This window comes from Acinonyx jubatus, chromosome A2, assembly GCF_027475565.1.
Source record: "Acinonyx jubatus isolate Ajub_Pintada_27869175 chromosome A2, VMU_Ajub_asm_v1.0, whole genome shotgun sequence".
In the NCBI taxonomy this organism is placed as follows: Eukaryota; Metazoa; Chordata; class Mammalia; order Carnivora; family Felidae; genus Acinonyx; species Acinonyx jubatus.
This window is the reverse complement of record NC_069383.1, coordinates 43,498,031-43,515,356: the sequence shown is the minus strand read 5'-3', so window position 1 is coordinate 43,515,356 and position 17,326 is coordinate 43,498,031. Positions and strand designations below refer to the sequence as shown.

At 41.5% G+C, this 17,326-nt stretch overlaps 1 long non-coding RNA gene across 9 annotated transcripts in view; it reads left to right on the top strand.

Moving 5' to 3' along the window:
- LOC113604101 (uncharacterized) overlaps positions 1–17,326 on the top strand; it is a 79,831-nt gene that overhangs the window by 4,828 nt on the left and 57,677 nt on the right. For 5 of the 9 annotated variants that reach the window (XR_008296730.1, XR_008296729.1, XR_008296731.1 and 2 more), the window contains exon 3: positions 477–5,908. The exons of 1 other annotated variant lie outside the window; for it this stretch is intronic. This is a non-coding gene — a long non-coding RNA (uncharacterized LOC113604101). The remainder of the gene's footprint in view (positions 1–476; positions 5,909–17,326) is intronic. 3 more of the 9 variants (XR_003425932.2, XR_003425928.2, XR_003425935.2) reach the window with 3 other exon arrangements.

The window sequence follows — 17,326 nt, the reverse complement described above, 5'->3', positions numbered from 1 at the left end:
GGAATGGAGAGTGAATAACACAGTGTCTGAAAGACATAAAGAAGATACGGTCTCTAAGCTGCAAACCTCCTCCGTCTCTCCCACACCATCAGTAAAGTCCATAGGTCCAAAAGAATTCTGTTGATAATTTTTTAAGTGTGGACCAAGAAAATGTCCAAGTCTCATTTTCTTTTTAAAAAAAATTTTTTTTACATTTATTTATTTTTGAGAAACAGAGTGAGACAAAGCGTGAGCGGGGGACGGGCAGAGAGAGAAGGAAACACAGAAGCTGAAGCAGGCTCCAGGCTCTGAGCAAGAGGGCAGCACAGAGCCCGATGCGGGGCTCGAACCCACGAACTGTGAGATCCTGACCTGAGCCGAAGTCGGAGGCTCAACCGACTGAGCCACCCAGGCGTCCCCAAGTCACATTTTCGCGTGTATTCATTCTTTCCACAAATAGTTCTCGAACATCTACTATGAGGCAGATTTTATTCTAGGTGCTGGTGATACAAGAGTGAAGCTGGCAGTAGAAGATTCCTCCCGTCTCAGTCCTCACCTTCAGAGGGAGGAAGAGAGACAACAAACAAGTGAACAAAAGTAAGCAAGATCATTTCAGAGAGCGCTCAGTCCTGCCAAGACTCACACAGTGGTACTGGTTACAGAGTAACTGGGGCAGGGAAGAATGTGCATGTCCCTACCCGGTCAGGAAATTGGAAACCACTCCAGGGTACTGAAGCAAGGAAACTTTGATACAGAGCATTTATTCTACATTTATTGGAAGGACTGGAGGAGCAAAGGGAAGATTCTGTCCATGGGAGGCAAGGAAGAGATAGGAAGGGAGGGACAGAGAGAAGAAATGCCTTCTCCTGCGTTTGCTGGAGACATAGGCGGTGGCTGCAGCTTTGTAGACAGCAGTCCTCAGATCCTGCTCAGGCATAACGTGCAAAAAACCGCAGAGGCTGTTTACCTTGGCTTCTTCATCGGATGGGTGATAGCAGCTTCTTGTTCTTAATCTCTAGGTGCCTCCACCCAGAGGTGCCAGACTGGCTTGAAATTCTGTAGACAGCAGGTTCCTCTTCACTTTTCCACACAGCCAGACGACAATTCTAGCCTCCTCCAACATATTCCATAGGAGAAGGGAAATTTTTTGTTTCTAAAAAATAAGACCAAAGAGACTCTAGAATAAGAGACACTAGGCCATGTGAGGGGTTATCATGTTCTCTAAAAACCTGAGCATTTGATACTGACGTCTGAGGGGTCCCCAGTGAGAAGACCAGCCCCGACAATTTCTTTACACTATACACATCTGTTAAATAGGAAGAAGGGATGTAAGGAAGTGGAGACATCGAGGACAGACAAATACTGAATTATTTTTCCACGGAGAGGAGCACAGAATAAGCCAGTAGCTGGAGCAAGACATTAGGTGAAGGGGTTTCAAGTATGAAGGGTCTGTAGTATGGTTGGAATAAGGCAGCAGGGAGGGCGAGATTGATGATGCAGGAATGAGTGGAAACTTCCAGGAGCCCGCTTCTTGGGGACACGAGAAAGGCTGGGGGAGGGGGGTGGAATACACAGAATAGCTGGAAGGCGCAATGTGAAAACAAGGATTCAAGGGTGGTGGAAAATCAGAGCCAGAAGTGAAGATGACTAAGCACCCGGGAATTAGCAAACCCCTCGAGAAAGACATGGGACATTTAATAAGGTGTGGAATGATGGCTTGAGCAAATCTTCACTAGGTCTTAAGGCACAGAGTGATCTGTTTCACATCATTTCTCGAATAGAGGGTTTATTCATTTCTCAAACAGAGGTGGAATATTTTAAAGCTATTTCTGACGAAACGTTTGTCTAACCAGTGTTTTCACCTTAGCCTTCCCTTTTGCAGTTTTGTCTTTTACTCTTTTATATGCATACCTTGTGTTCTTGCCAAATTGGCCCATAGGAGGCCCTCAACAAGTATTTATTGAATTAATAACAAAATTGGACTTACTCTCCCTGTCCCTGCTGGAGCTCCCAGTTCCTGCAGTCCATGTTTTCCTAGATCTGCACTTTCGTTTATGCATCTTTGTACTGTTCTTTCCTCCCCCAATACCCTCTTTCCCCTCTCCCTTTTCTGCTTCTTGAAATCTTATTCCTGTTTCCTGATCCAACTAACATGCAACTTTGCCAAGTCCTCTTTGACTTTCTCGCTCAACTATGATATCCCTGCCCCCTTTCCTCCTGTGGAATTTTCTTTATCTGGCTGATGTCTCTTAACATTCTGTGTCCAGGGTGATGGTTATTTGTGGAATTATGTTCCCCACTAGACTGTGAGCACATTGAGGACAGTAACCATATTTTATTCACCTTGTTCACATTGAGCCGCCCGGCACAGCCTCTGGTGAATAGGGAGTATTCAACAAATCATAATTACATTTTAATTTGACTTCCCTCCCCAAGTGTTAGGACTCATTAGTACACGGACACAAACCAACTGGTGCCCTGTTGCACTGGTGCTGCCTCTTTTAGCTGTAGAACAACCTCCTAATCAGCCCAGACTACAAACAGACGGCTTCTTCTTTTCATCACTTCACTTTCATGTTTAAAGACTTTTTTTCAAATGCAACCGCCTTCCTCATAGCCTCTGCAGAAAAACACAGAATGGCAAGTGCCCATGGACACAGGCACGTTCATTTGCACACCCGCACGTGTACACTTTCTCTTTACCTCCTACCAACTGAATCCTGATAAATATTGTGAATCAGTTTTTTGAAAGCCAGATTCATTGTGATATAATTTGCATACAGTAGAACACATCATTTAGGTGACTATTTCTATGCATTTGGATAAACACATTGTACGAGTTAGGTTCTTAAGAGAAATAGAATCAGTAGGAAATCACATCGAGAGAGAGAGATGGATAGAGAAACTTATTTCAAGACATTGGCTCACACGATTGTGGGGGCTGACAAGTCCAAAGTCCACAGAAGAAGGCCAGCAGCCTGGAAATCTTGGCAGAAATCAATGCTGCAGTCTTGAGGCAGAATTTCTTCTTCCTCAGGAAAATCCCTGTTCTGCTCCTAAGGCATTTCAACTGATTGGATGAGGCCCACCCACACTATCAGGGATAATCTCCTCTACTTGAAGTCAAATGGTTGTAGGTGTTAACCATATCTACAAAATACCTTCACAATAACACCTAAATTAGTGTTTGACCCAATGTCTGGATACTATAGCCTAGCCAAGCCCACACATAAAAAGTACCATAGGAGGCATACAGCTCTATAATCACAACCTTAATGAAGATACGGAATAGTTCAATTATCCCAGAGAATTCCTTCATGCCTCTTTGTGGTCAATACCACCATCACCCCCTGACCATGCCCCCAGCCCTGTCAAAGCCCTGATCTGCTTTCTGTCCCTGAACTTTTGTCTTCTCCGGAATATCACGTAAATGCAATCACTCAATATGTGACCTTTTGAAATTTGCTTTTTCTGCTTAATATGATGTATATGAGATTCATCCACGTTAGTGCATGTATCAGTAGATTGTTTCTTTTTATTGCTGAGTATATTGTCTTGTATGGAAGTACCATGATTCTAAATAAGTTTTGTGGATGGGAGAGGTACGCCTCCTACATTGTTCTAAATCACACATTATCAAAGTTTGAAATTTTATAGGCATGCAAATCAAATTAAAAAGACTAGAAAGCCCTCCTAGACATAACTCAATGAGAAGTCAGTTATGAAGTACACTCCCCCAATGCCTGCACAGGTATTTGGCCTTGAAAAAAAATAAATGATTTCATCGGCCACGTAGAGTCAAAGCCAAGGTGTATTTTAAAAGCATCAGTTATCATAATCTTTTTATTGGCCATATGGCACAACGAACTATTTTAGGCTAGACTCCGTTAACTCTGATTTTCATAATGGCTAATGGCTAAGCCACAAAATCAGATCGGGGAAAGGTTGGACTCCCGAAGTAGTCATGAAGAATGCTAAAAAGTATAACACTGATGGTCAGACATGACAGATGGTCAGAAATGACAGACTTGTGTGTTTTGGAGTAGGTGTCAATCACTCTGCATAAAAAGGAAGTGTGACTTCTATCCACTTGATCTGACATAGCAAAACTCCCTAGGACCCATGCTCAAGAAGTCAAGTTGAAAGTCTATGATCTGGTCTGGTCCAGTTGGGCCAGCCCATCTGGATTTAATGGACCTCAGTCTGCTATGACTAAAATCTCTCCCTCCTCATCTATGATATTCATGACATAGGATGAAGGCTTTAAAAAAAAATTTTTTTTTAAAAAAATAGATGGTAGGATCTGGAACAAGATTTGAATGCCTTATAAGCTCAATACCAAAGTTGACCTATTTTCCATCGTCTATTGTGGAAACAGGTAAACAAGTACAAGCAAGTAATTGGACAAAGAACTAAAAAATTATTAATTGTGATAAGTCCAAAGAAGGAAGTAAATAAGGAGCTGAGGTTCAGAGCATTCTAGATGGGTGAAAAGGAAGTCTTCTCTAAGAGTTTTGAGAAAATACGGCAGGGGGATGAGTTTGGGGAAAGAAGTTACTGACGGAAGGAGCAGCATGTGTAGAGGCCCTAACAGAGATTCAGGGTAACTGGAACAGGGTAAGCAAGCAGGTGAGGGACACAGGACAGGGTCAGATGAAATGTCAGATCAACTGCAGCTTGTGGGCATAAGAAGTTTGGGTTTCCTTTAGTGAAAGGGGAAGCTTTTGGAGGGTTCCGAGAACATGGGGGTCAGATGATCCGATTCATGTTTTAAAAGGATTATTTTTGCTGCTATGGGACAGCAGTTTTGCAGTGAGACAGGATTGGGAGAAAGGAGAACAGCAGGATACAGCTTGAAAAAGTCTAGGTGAGAGAAGATAGTGAGAATGGAGATAAGATGAGAGGCAGATAAGAAGATAGTTGCACTTTTGGAGACGCAAGCAGGCCCTGTTAATGGATTGTGACTAAGGAGTAGAGGTGAAGGGAGAAAACAGGCTGATTTGCAGATTTCTGCCTTGAATGATATGGTAAGGGTTTTTGACATTTAATTAAACAGGAAAGACTGGTTCAATATTGGTGCCTGGAGCTCAACAAAGCTGAACTACTATTTGGGGATTTCAATATCACTAATATTTAAAGGTATGGGAATTGCTGAGATTACCTGGGAAGAAAGTGTGAGAGAAGAAGAGCCCCAGACAGAACGTGGAGGAAAGACAACATTTCATTCAAGTGAAGAAGAAAGAGGAGACCAAGAATACTGGGGACAGTGAGATAAAGAAACCCCAGGAAATGTGCTGGAAAGGAAGTGGAGAGAGTAGTGCTTTAAGAATAGGGGAGTCATCTGTGGGATGGAGCTCTGTTGAGGGAATAAAAGAAATAAGGGGAAGAAACTGGGCACTAATTTTGGGAATAGGAAAGCAACTGTTGACCTTGACAAGTTTTGATGGAAGGGTCACGGGTGGGACTTCAGAAACTGGGAAGCAGGGAAGCGGAAATATTGTGCATATGGACAACTTTGTTGGAAGTTTTGCTGTGGGGTCAAGCAATGGCATGTCCTCTGAGGGCAGAGGGAGCTGGGAGGGAGAATATGGGGTTTAACAAGATGGGAGATATTAATTATAATTACAATTATATGTGAAAAGAATGATTCCTAGTAGGTGGCACCGGTGGTGCAGGAGAGTGAAAAGACGATGCCCGAAGGAGGCAGAGGGCATGAACTTGGGGAATGCACCTGCGGCAGGAAGGGAAACATTTCCTCCACTGGGGCCGAAGGAAAGGAGAAGATGGATGCCCGTGCTTCTGATGTGGCACCTGGTAGGATGAATTAAGGACCATGGCCGGCACCTGGTAGGATGAATTAAGGACCATGGCTGTTATCTGAGAGAGGAGGGGAGAAGGGAACCTGGAACACCTCAGCAAAGAGGACAAGGTAGGAAGTCAGTCTTTCTTTCTTTCTTTCTTTCTTTCTCTCTCTCTCTCTCTCTCTCTTTCTTTCTTTCGCAAAATCCAAGCCTGGAGAAATGAAGCATATTGATCAGCACTGTTGAAGGCTCATGTGAGATATGGGCCGTGAATTTATGGTGAAACCAATTGTCTAGTCTGTAAGATTTCGTGCAGCCGTAGTATCTAATTTTTTCAGCTGTTTTGTTCAGCTGTTCTGGTGTAGACACGGGAAAAGAGGATGTGGGGTTCAGGTAGGATTGGTGTTTTATTAGGTAGATAAAAAGGAAGGAGAATGAAGGAATGGGATAAGGTTGGAAATGATGAGCCACAGATTCTAGGTTGGACATTGTGGGAAATAAAGCCAAAGCAGTGGCTAAAGAACAGTGAGGAAATGATGGCACTTATTATTCTACTTGGGTAATATCTGCAGCCTAGGAAGCAAAATGAAAGCTGGAGATTTCAGGTTTAAGAGGTCACATTGCCATGCTAAGAGAACAGGGACCACTGCTGTAAGAAATTTATAAGCTTTTAACAACCTCCTGTTAGAAGTGGTCATGAGCTGACTCTTTCTCTGTAAGTTACTCATAGCTTCAGGGAAGAAGAGAGCCCTGTGTTTGTATTTGGGACCGCATGGAAGGGGAAACCTGGGGAGAATGTCCCACTGCATAACAGTGGTGAAGCCCTAAGGGATAGACCAAGGTGGGGTGGGCAGATTCCTTGAGGAAGAGAGGAATGCCCAGGGCCTGAGAAGGATCCTGGGTCTCAAAGCAGTTGGGTGGAAAATTCCAAGTAAACTTCTCCCACAAGGAACCTGAGAACCTGTGATGGAGGTCTGATTTTGTTATCGTTAAATGTGGATTAAATTAACTCAGTTATATTTAAATAACTCCAGCAGTCTCCTCAGGAGCACCTAATGAATGGTATTCGTTTCCCTATTAGAAAGGCAGCATGTCATATTGAAAAAAAAAAAATGAAATTTAGGGGCAGATGTATCTAACCTTGATTCTTGACCTTGCCACTATTTGGCCATGTGTTCTTGAGCAAATTGTGCCACTTCTCTGAATTTCAGTTCTCCGATCTATAAAGCAAGGCTGATAATAGTGCTTATTCATATCTTTATTCTAAGGCATAAGTAATTAAGGTAAGGAAACAATTTTGAAAATTGCAAAACTATGTGCAACGTTAGTGTAGTAGGAATGAACACTAGTCCACAAATATAGATGTGTAAGGAATATTGTGTTTCATAATTTTCCTTTATATCATTTGTTTAAGTTTAAAAAAATTTATATTTTATTTTATTTTATTTTATTTTATTTTAATTCCAGTGTAGTTAACATACAGTGTTGATAGTTTTGAGTGTACAATACAGCGATTCAGCAATTCTGTATGTTACTTAGTGCTCATCATGATAAGTGTACTCTTAATCCTCTTAACCTATTTTGCCCATCCCCTCACCCACCTCCCCTGTGGTAACCAGTTTGTTCTCTATAGTTAAGAGTCGGTTTTTGGGGGTGTCTTTTCTTCCTTTGTTCATTTGTTTTGTCTCTTAAATTCCACAGATGAGTGCAATCCTATGGTATTTGCCTTTCTCTGACTGACTTATTTCACTTAGCATTATACTCTCTAGCTCCATCCATGTTGTTGCGAATGGCAAGATTTCATTATTTTTTGGCTGAGTAATACTCCATTGTGTATATTCCTTGCATCACTTCAAGTCTGAATCTGAGCTCCACCCACCCCTGAAAGTGCTCAAAATTCAACTTTGACATTATTCAACTGCCACGTCCTCCTACTATCTCCTAATATTCAAGGTTCTTGGTGTTTCCCATCACACCACAACATTGCTTTGGTAGATAGCCCCCGCCGGTTACTACAGAGACACCACATGACTCCATCAAGCCCAGCATCGTCTATGGCAAACTTGGTGAGGTCAGCCTTCGCAGACGGACTATGGAGCCATCTTTGCAGAGAGACTCCTACAAGGGAGAAATCCCAGGCCTACTTGAGGGAAGGGGCCTCTTTTCCTCCTCAACCTTGGGCGATTTTTCTTCTCTTTCCTTGCCCTCAAAACAAAAACAAAAACAAAAATAAAAATCTTTCAATCACTATACTCTCCTTCTGGGACACTTAATGTTATTTTCTCAAAGGGCTTTGGCTTTTACAAGTTCGGGAAAAACCATTACTTGGGAGTCTCTTTGCTTTCAGCTCTACCAAAATTCCTAACATGAGGCTATCCCAAAGGACCTGGAGACCTCTGTGAAAAGAATTAAGAGGAGAAAGTAGAGAAAAGACAACCAAAGCTCTTTTAATAAATTATATTCTGTAGTGGTTATTTTTATTAATTTATAGGCAATCTTGGCATGGCGATCTTGTTGGATAGTTTGCCTCATTAAGGGACTAGCCAATTCAAGAACTTGGAAAACATTGACTTTAGGAGTAAATGAGATATACATGAAAATTTTAATTCTTTCAAGGAAGATGCTATCTAAATACCAGGCACTGAATGAATAGGAAATATTGGCCCATTTGATAATGCAGGTACTACCTTCTCTTAACTGGGAAAAGTATCCATAACTAGGCACCATTTAGGAGATCCATACATATTAACTGAACACACAAATGGACACTTATAAGCCACCTTTTTCCAAGAATGGCTTGAAGCACTGAAGCAAATTTTCTATTGAGGGTCTGGTTGCCATGTTCAGCCAGCTGGGGAAATGAGCCTCACATGGCCTGTTAGAGTCAGTCCTATTTGACTAGATAGCGGTCCATCTGGCTGAGCACACAGTTCCATCCACTCCCATGTTCCTGTGCCTGAAACGGCAATAAACACCTCATTTAAGACATTGCCCCTGTGAATCCAGAAGAACAGTGGCAAATTGAATGAGACTACATGATGTGTGCAATTCATCAACAAAAAGGCTCTAAGGAGAAGACAGACCCCACCAGAAATAATGTGCATGAATGAAAATTCTTACTCATTATTTCAAAATCAAAACAAGGAATCTTAAAGTATTATCTAGTTTTATTCCCTGCCTCCACACAGCCTGAACCCACTACAGCGTTACCAATGTTTACCCCAAATATCCAGACAAAGGAAATCTGTTGAGGTACAAAACATCCCTCCCTTTGCCTTTTAAGCCATCCTTTTCTACCACATTCTTGTTCACTCAAATGCTGGAGTGAAGGATCCCAAAACTTAATGTAGGAGATAAGAACAGGTGGCTAATGGGATAAAGATCTAATAAACCAGCATTCAGATTTGGAGAACTTAGTTATATTTTGGAGGCAGATTATTTAATTTGCAAAGAAAGCAACAATGTAATACATTTACTTTGCAAAATAATGGAGTGCTCATCTTTCTCTAATTTTTTAAAAGTAATCTCTACTCCCAACATGGGGCTCAAACTCACAACCCCAAGATCAAGAGCTGCATGTTCTATTGACTGAGCCTGCCAGGCAGCCCTCTGTCTTATTTTTAAAATATGAAACTGTAAATAATAAAATATTTAAGTATAAAGCCAATAGTACATTTGTCTTATGAACTCCAACACATTTCAAAAAGAAAGTGAAGCCCCAAGTGATAAAGAAAATGGTCCAAGGTCACACAGACAGACGTGGGAAAACCTTGATTTAAACCTAGTGATTAAATGCTCTATGGTGACTGAGCATTTTAAGAATGTTTCAAAATGTTTTCTTTTTCTGTCTCTCCCCCTTTGTCCTTAGTTTTGATTCATCAGAGTTTGAATGTTATAAAGTACTCCCTTTTATTTGCTAAAAGAAAGAATGAATCTCTTGGCTTCCCTTATTGCTCCTGAACTAGTGGGCCGGGGTCCTCACATCTGTGCCAGATGTGAGACATTGAAGCCCACCAGGTCTACAACTTTGGCCTAAATCTGACAACATTTGTTCTCCAATTTACAGAAGTTAATTTTTTAAACCTCAAAACATTTCAGCTGAACCAGTGTGTCAATTCCAAATATGACAGTAGATAAAAACAATGTGAAATGGAATGAATGGGTGAAATGTGGTGTCTGGGTAGGAGGAAAGAAAGCATAGTCAGAACCTGCTTCTAGAAAGAGTAAGGACTCCACACACACACCTAAATCTTTACAACTCTGCAGCTCTGGCTGACCTCATTTTGCTCAGTCCATTAGCACCTCTTCCTACGGCTGAAGACTAGGCTAGTTTAGAACTAGTGGACATCACCAGAACTGTCCTACCACCATCCTGACATCCCTTGATGTCCAAACTTCAGTGACCTGCTTTGCTAAGCCCCAGATCTGTGTTCGTCAATGGACATCTTTCTGCTCAATCATGTGCGGCTTTTTCTACTCCAAGCACACATCGTCCAAGGTGAGACACCTGATGGCTCAGCAATACTTTAAATCACCTCTTGTTGATTCCATGGTTTAATGGTCTTGTTCTCCACCCTATCTCAACCACTCATATTTGAAGATAAACCTTAGACATTGTCCTTAATAACAACTGTATGATCTCAATTTCCATCATCCCAATTCTGACAATCTCTACTTCCTAAGTTTCCAGCCTACTTCTTCTACTACTCCCACCTTCACCATTTTTCAACCCTTCAAAGCACTCAATCCATTAACCTGAACACATTTTCTCGGTTAACGTCCTCATAGCCTCGTTTCCCTCATTACTCCACTTAGATTCCATAGCTCATTACACTCACTCTTGTGCACTATCTCAAGAGTATATTACGTTCACTTGGAAAATGCCAGGTGTGGTTCAGTCTCCACCTACTCTGCACCTGCATCAGTGGGCTGAATGAAAAACATAAAATATTTCACTTTAAATGTATGACCACCAACCTCAGGTAGGCTCTTTTCCTGTCATGTTGTCATTCTCCCAAGGATGCTGTACCATTCATGCTCCCTTTCTCAAACCTCCCCAAATTTCTTCTTCCACCTCATTCTAAGATGATGACTTCAGTTTTATTCTATTGAGAAAATAGAATAATTTAGAAAAGGATTTCCATACTCCTGCCTCTGAAACTCTGCACTGCCTCCTTGTTAAAATGGTTGAATTCTAAGGAAATCCCCTCTGCCTGAGATCCATGATCTCTCCGTCGTCCATGAAATTTGCCCCTGCAGTCATCCCCTCTCTGTTCTGCATCATTTAACTCTATATTTTTTTGTTGTTGTTGAGAATAATTAACATACCATAAAATGCACCTCTTTAAAGTCTACAGTTTGGGGCACCTAGGTGGCTCAGTCGGTTGAGCATCTGACTTTGGCTCAAGTCATGATCTCATGGTTCTGAGTTCGAGCCCTGTGTCGGGCTCTGTGCTAACAGCTCAGGGCCTGGAGCCTGCTTTCAATTCTGTGTCTTCCTCTCTTTCTCTGCCCCTCCCCTGCTCATGCTCTGTCTCCCTCTCTCTCTCTCTCAAAAATAAACATTAAAAAAATTTAAAGTCTACAGTTCAATTGCTTTTGATTTACAAAACTGTGCAAACATTACTACTATGTAATTCTAGAATATTTTCTTCATGCCCAAAGAAGCCCTTTACCTGTTACCCCATCCCTCCATCCCCCAGTCCCTAGAAACCACTAACCTACTTTTTGTGTCTATGGATTTTCCTATTATGGGTCCTTAATATAAAGGAAATCATACAACACGTGATCTTTTGTGACTGGTTTCTTTCACTTAACCATAATGACTTCTAGGTCCATCCATAATGTAGTATGAATCAGTACTTCATTCCTTTTTTGGCAAGGTAATATTCCACTGTATGGATATACCACATTTGTTTAACTAATCGCCAACTGATGAACAATTGGTGGTTTCCACTTATCGGTACTATAAATAACTCTACTATGAATGTTCATGTACAAGTTTTTGTGCACATATATGTTTTCAATTACCTTGGGTATATATAGCTAGGAGTGGAAATGCTGGCCTTATTGTAGCTCTGTAACTTTTAGGAACTGCTGAAATGTTTTCGAGTGCAGCTGCACGATTTTGCATTCCCCTCAGCAATGTGTGAGAGTTCCATTTTCTTCGCATTCTTACCAACACCTACTGCCCATCTTTTTTATTATAACCATTCTAGTGGGTGTGAAGTGATATCTTATTGTGACTTTGATTTGCATTTTCCTAATGATTAATTATATCGAGCACATTAAGAAACAATGCATTCTTTCTAGTTCCCTTTTCTCTGGTTCCTTCTCTGGATGCCTTATCTGTCTGTCCTGGGACAATCTGCTGCCCAGAATATTTCTCATCTCCTCCACCCCCACCCAACCCCAGCCAAAGGTCTCTGTCCTATTTGCCATTTCTGCTCATCATGCCATCTCTTTAAGGAATACTGGTAAATGTTGATGTCACATTCCAGGTAACATATTTGCATTTTCCCAGAATTCTTAGATGACATAAAGTTTTACCCTAAAGCAACGGGTACATATAATGATGCTGTAGCAGATTGCTAAGGGAGTTATTTGGGGACAAACAATCCTTTCTTCAATCCTGGATTTGAAAGCCTAGTCAATTTCATCTCAGGAAGCCACTTAAATATGTAAGCTCCATTTTCACGTTCATTTAAAGGAGATATACTAAGTAATCATTAATTCCAATCAAAACATTCTTTCTCTGTGATCCTAGCTGTTTTGTTGTTTGTAACAAAACATGAAGATAAGTTCTAAAAATCATTTAAGCCTGTCAAAGGAAAATTTAATAAACTAGATGAAAGAGGCTCCCTTGGACATATTAATATCTAAAGTCTTCCGAATCCATGCTACTAAATACAAGTTTTATTTCAAAGGGCCTCAGGTTATAAGGACGGTGACTAATGAATTACAAAGAAAGGTAATTAACTTCCTACATTCCCTAAAAGCTTGCTTTGTGAGACCCTCTGACACTCTTTTAGCAGAGACTGTAACTTCTGATTAGCATTGTTAGGAAAATTGCCCACTTCTTTTCTATTTTCAGACTCCTTTCAGACTGGGGGTGTAGCTACAGCAGGCTGTGGAAATTTGGGAGCAGATCAGGAAAGGAAGTGTGATGTGTCAGAAGTTGCTTTGCTATTAACCAGCAGTGGTGTTGGGGCAAGTCATTTAAATGCTCTATGCCACGGATTTCCTTATCGGTAAAGTGAGGGATAAGACACGACTTGTGAGTTTCTCTCCACACCTTATGTTCAATGATCCAAGCTTTCTCATCCAAAGGCATATGAAATATTGTAGAATGTCCCATGGCTCGTGGGGGTTTAAATAACATTTGAAATAAAAATCAAAGTCAAATAAACTTTTTGACCTGGACAACTTCTTTTCATGACTTACTGGAGCATTAAGAAAGGAGACTGACTGGGGTTCCTGGGTGGCTCAGTTGGTTAAGTGTCTGACTTTGGCTCAGGTCATGATCCCATGGTTCATGAGTCTGAGCCCCATGTCGGGCTCTGTGCTGACAGTTCAGAGCCTGGAGCCTGCTTCGGATTCTGTGTCTCCCTCTCTCTTTCTACCCCTCCCCTGAGGCTCTATCTGTCTCTCTCTTCCCAAAATAAATAAAACATTTTAAAAAAAGAAAGGAGACTGACTGATATTCCTTATGCAACTGGCATATCAAACAAGCTTGATGTGTGCATTGGAATCAAAACACAGTTTAATTTTTAGCCCCCTCCCCCCTCCCCATCCTTTAAAATGTTATCCCGTGGTGGTAATCTTTTGCCTGTGGTAAGCTTTTTCCTGCAAACTCCTGACTTTCTCTTCACTCTTAGGAGCTAATGCAACATTTACTTTAAGTGACAAACACCTTCCATTCAGAATATATGAAGCTCAGCTCTTTTTAATCACCAAAATGCCCAAATTAATTTAGTATAACATTTTCTTCCCTCCGCTAATGTGGACCTGCTTCTCAGAACAGGGAGCATGGCCTTGGACTTCCTACTGCCGATATTACTCCTCAGAAAGGCCCTAGTGGGAAAGGCCTAGAGGAGGAAGAGGACAAGTCTCTCTAGGATGGAGAAATCATGTTTTATGGGCCAGGCCCCAGAGTTGGTGAAAGCCATCTTCTGTTTCTCCCATAAAGTGCTTTGGAAGACTCTCTGGAGGTTTTGTGTCCAGACCCTCTCTCTTACAGTTTCTTTGACTCAAGCAGAAGAAAATTTAACCTGTGTTGCCAAGTGAGACTCCTTTCTCAGACTTCAATCACTTGGTGTTACGCCCTCCAACTCCCATCATCCCTCTGGGTTCTCTCCTTACCCCCCCCCCCCCAGTTGGCCCTGTAGGACAGGATCCTCAACAATCCCATTCCAACTTAATGTCCACCATTTCTGTCTCCACTGTGGGGAAACTCATGTATCCCTTGCCTCTCTAAACCCTGGGAGACCAGTCTAACCTCAACAAAGCAACTGTTTGGGCCTTCTCTTTTCCTCAAGATTTCTGTGGCAGGCTCAGACGACATCCCACACTTGGCCTTACTTGCTCACTTGTAAATCAGGAGCTAGTTTTCTGTGTATCCTAATGTCAGGGGACATAATTTCAGTACTTTCTGAGTGGACACCTTAGAGGCAATCTAGCCCAAGGGCTGCTGCCCTGCAGGCCTTTAAGTAGATGGCCCATTTTTTGCCCTCTGACAGTCCCACCTGCTCCCGAAAGACGGGTATGAGGAAGCAGAGCAAGGCAACAGATCTGTCCAAAAAGAAAACAAAAAATGTTTCACTGAACTCTTCTCCAAAGCTTTTCTCTAATGCTTTATATACCTTGATCTCATTGAACCATCCAAAATTTGAGACATTTTATTGACTTTATAAATTCTGTGTTTGAGAGTGATGGACAGGTTTATGCCTCCGTTACTAGAATCTAATATTTATTGTGTCGATGCTTCAGTTGAAACCAATTACAGGAAGAGTCTTCTTCTACCATCCTGTGACAGTCACGTTAAACCCATGGGTGACATGCTGTTACAAAAAAAACAAACAGCAAAACAAAAACCCTCAAAACAAAACAAAACAAAATTTGGAAAGATAACGCAACAAGGGAAAATATTTTAATCGCTCTAACATGAACACATACTTTGATGGTTTTACTTTCGAGTCTATAAAGCCATGGTTCTTTTATAGCTGTAATCTAATTGTACAGACATGTTTGCAATCTATTTTTTCACAACGTATGTATTCCTCACAAACGTTTTGTGAAGTCATGCTTGGAATTTAAATGTGTACAACGTTATTCCCTACGTTGATGTGCCATTCGTTCATCAGAGACTCTGAGTGCCCACTCTGTGGCTGGTGCTGGTTGAGGTGCTGCGGAGTTGCTAAAGTTAAAAGAAGTAAAGGGGCACCTGGGTGGCTCAGTCGGTTGAGCGTCCGACTTCGCTCAGGTCACGATCTCACGGTCCGTGAGTTCGAGCCCCGCATCAGGCTCTGTGCTGACAGCTCAGAGCCTGGAGCCTGCTTCAGATTCTGTGTCTCCCTCTCTCTCTGGCCTTCCCCCCGTTCATGCTCTGTCTCTCTCTGTCTCAAAAATAAATAAATGTTTAAAAAAAAAATTAAAAAAAAAAAAGAAGTAAATACTCTGCTTAGGGGAGTGCAGATGATTACAAAGCAGTACTGTATTTGTGACAAGACAGTAACCCATATGAAGTGGGAGTAGAGAATAACACATATCTGTGTGGGTGTTGTTTTTTTTTTTTAAGGAAATTAGGAAGAAACCACACAGGAAGTGTTAATGTGAGATGCTTGTGGAGGGCGTGTGGGAGTTTGCTAGGCAGACCAGAAGGGGGAGGGCACCCAGGTGGATGGAACAGCCGTGCAAAGACCCGGGGGTTTATTTCAGTCTTGCAAAAGGTGCGAATGCTTTCTTTTCTTTTCAAAACGGTTACTGAATTATTGGAAATTACTCAATAAGTCTCTTCTCGAGTATAGAGTTCTACTGAAAAGCTTGCTTGATCATTCGGTTTCTGGTGTTTCTTGGTCTACATCCAGTGTCTCCATGCAGTTCCAAGGATTGAGCCATCTTTTGGAAGGGCCACACTCCTTAAAGTATTGTTTCTTTTTAATGGCTTCAAATGTCTAATAAGCTAAACTACTCTCAAAGCTTCTTTGTCAAGCAATTTTTCTCTAAGTTGTTATAAGTCTAATGTTTCCTTAAAGGAACATTAGCTCTCTTTTGATATTTTAAGATGTCAAAACTACTTTTGATATTTAAAACAGTCTAAGACAAAATTGCTTCAAATTTTTAGCCGAATCAATCATCAATTTCATCACATTCTCTTTACCTTTGGCTTTAGATAAAAATCTTACGTCAAAGACTTGAGGCTAAATCTCACAGATTGTTGCCGTTTCTGCTGGTGTTTTGTTTAGATGTATTTCTTTACACAACCTCAGGAGGGTGTGTACCTTCATAACCCTTTGGATGATTTCAAAATATCTCTAGTTCCTTAAAAGCATGGGGGTTAGTCTGAATCTGTGTAATTTAATCTGTGGAGCAAAATCACCTGATAATTACCTACTTCTCTACATACAGAGGCGTTCTTAGGAGCATTTGGAGACCGTTGGGCCTCTTACTTTATGCTCAGTGTTAGGTTTGCATCAATTTATTTCCATGGACTTCCTTCTCTCCTTGCTCCTAAAGCTTAGGGAAAAAATATACACAAATATAACACATTCGTAGTAGAGGACCGACTCTGAGCCAAAGGTTAGGTTCTGGTGTGCCCCCAAAGTACCTGATCCACAAGTGGGATGGGTGACTAGTCACTGACCTGCGGGGACTTCAGGCTATAGCAGAGTGAGGCTGGAGGTGGGGAGCATCCCCGGAAGGGATGGCACAGGTAGCCTGGACTCTTCCCCTGATTTTGGAGAGTAGGCGGGATAAGTTTTCCAAAGGTATTACACGTGCAGTACATGAGCCCAAACAGTACTGCCAGAATGACGGAAAGGCTTTAGAACTTCAACACTGCTGCTGGAGTAATTCTAGAAATAGCATCCTTGGCATAGGCATAGCTTTCCTGAGAGGCTCATGTGATGTGCCATCCTTCAGTTGGCCTTGGATGCAATCATGAGTGTGGCAGAATGGGAGAAAGAACAGACCGCCTGGTAGTGGAGAGCACCCCAAAAACTTGGGTGAGACCAATCTAGGAACTCTGTAGTTTAATTGGATGAGACCCAGAGAGGGCGCATGACCTGGGAATCCCTGTGAGTTAATAACCAGGGGGAAAGGAGCTATTTAGGCTCCTATTAAAGCTATTATTAAGGGAGTTAATTATATCCATTTATACACAGAGGCTAATGGGATCTGGCAGAAGATGAGTTACACATAAACACTATTTGAATAACTTACAGTTAATAAATGTTAACTGGACGATGTTGGACACTTTCTTCAATTTCTAGGATTATAAAGATTTGGAGACTGTCCTAACACCAAAACAAACAAACAAACAAACAAAC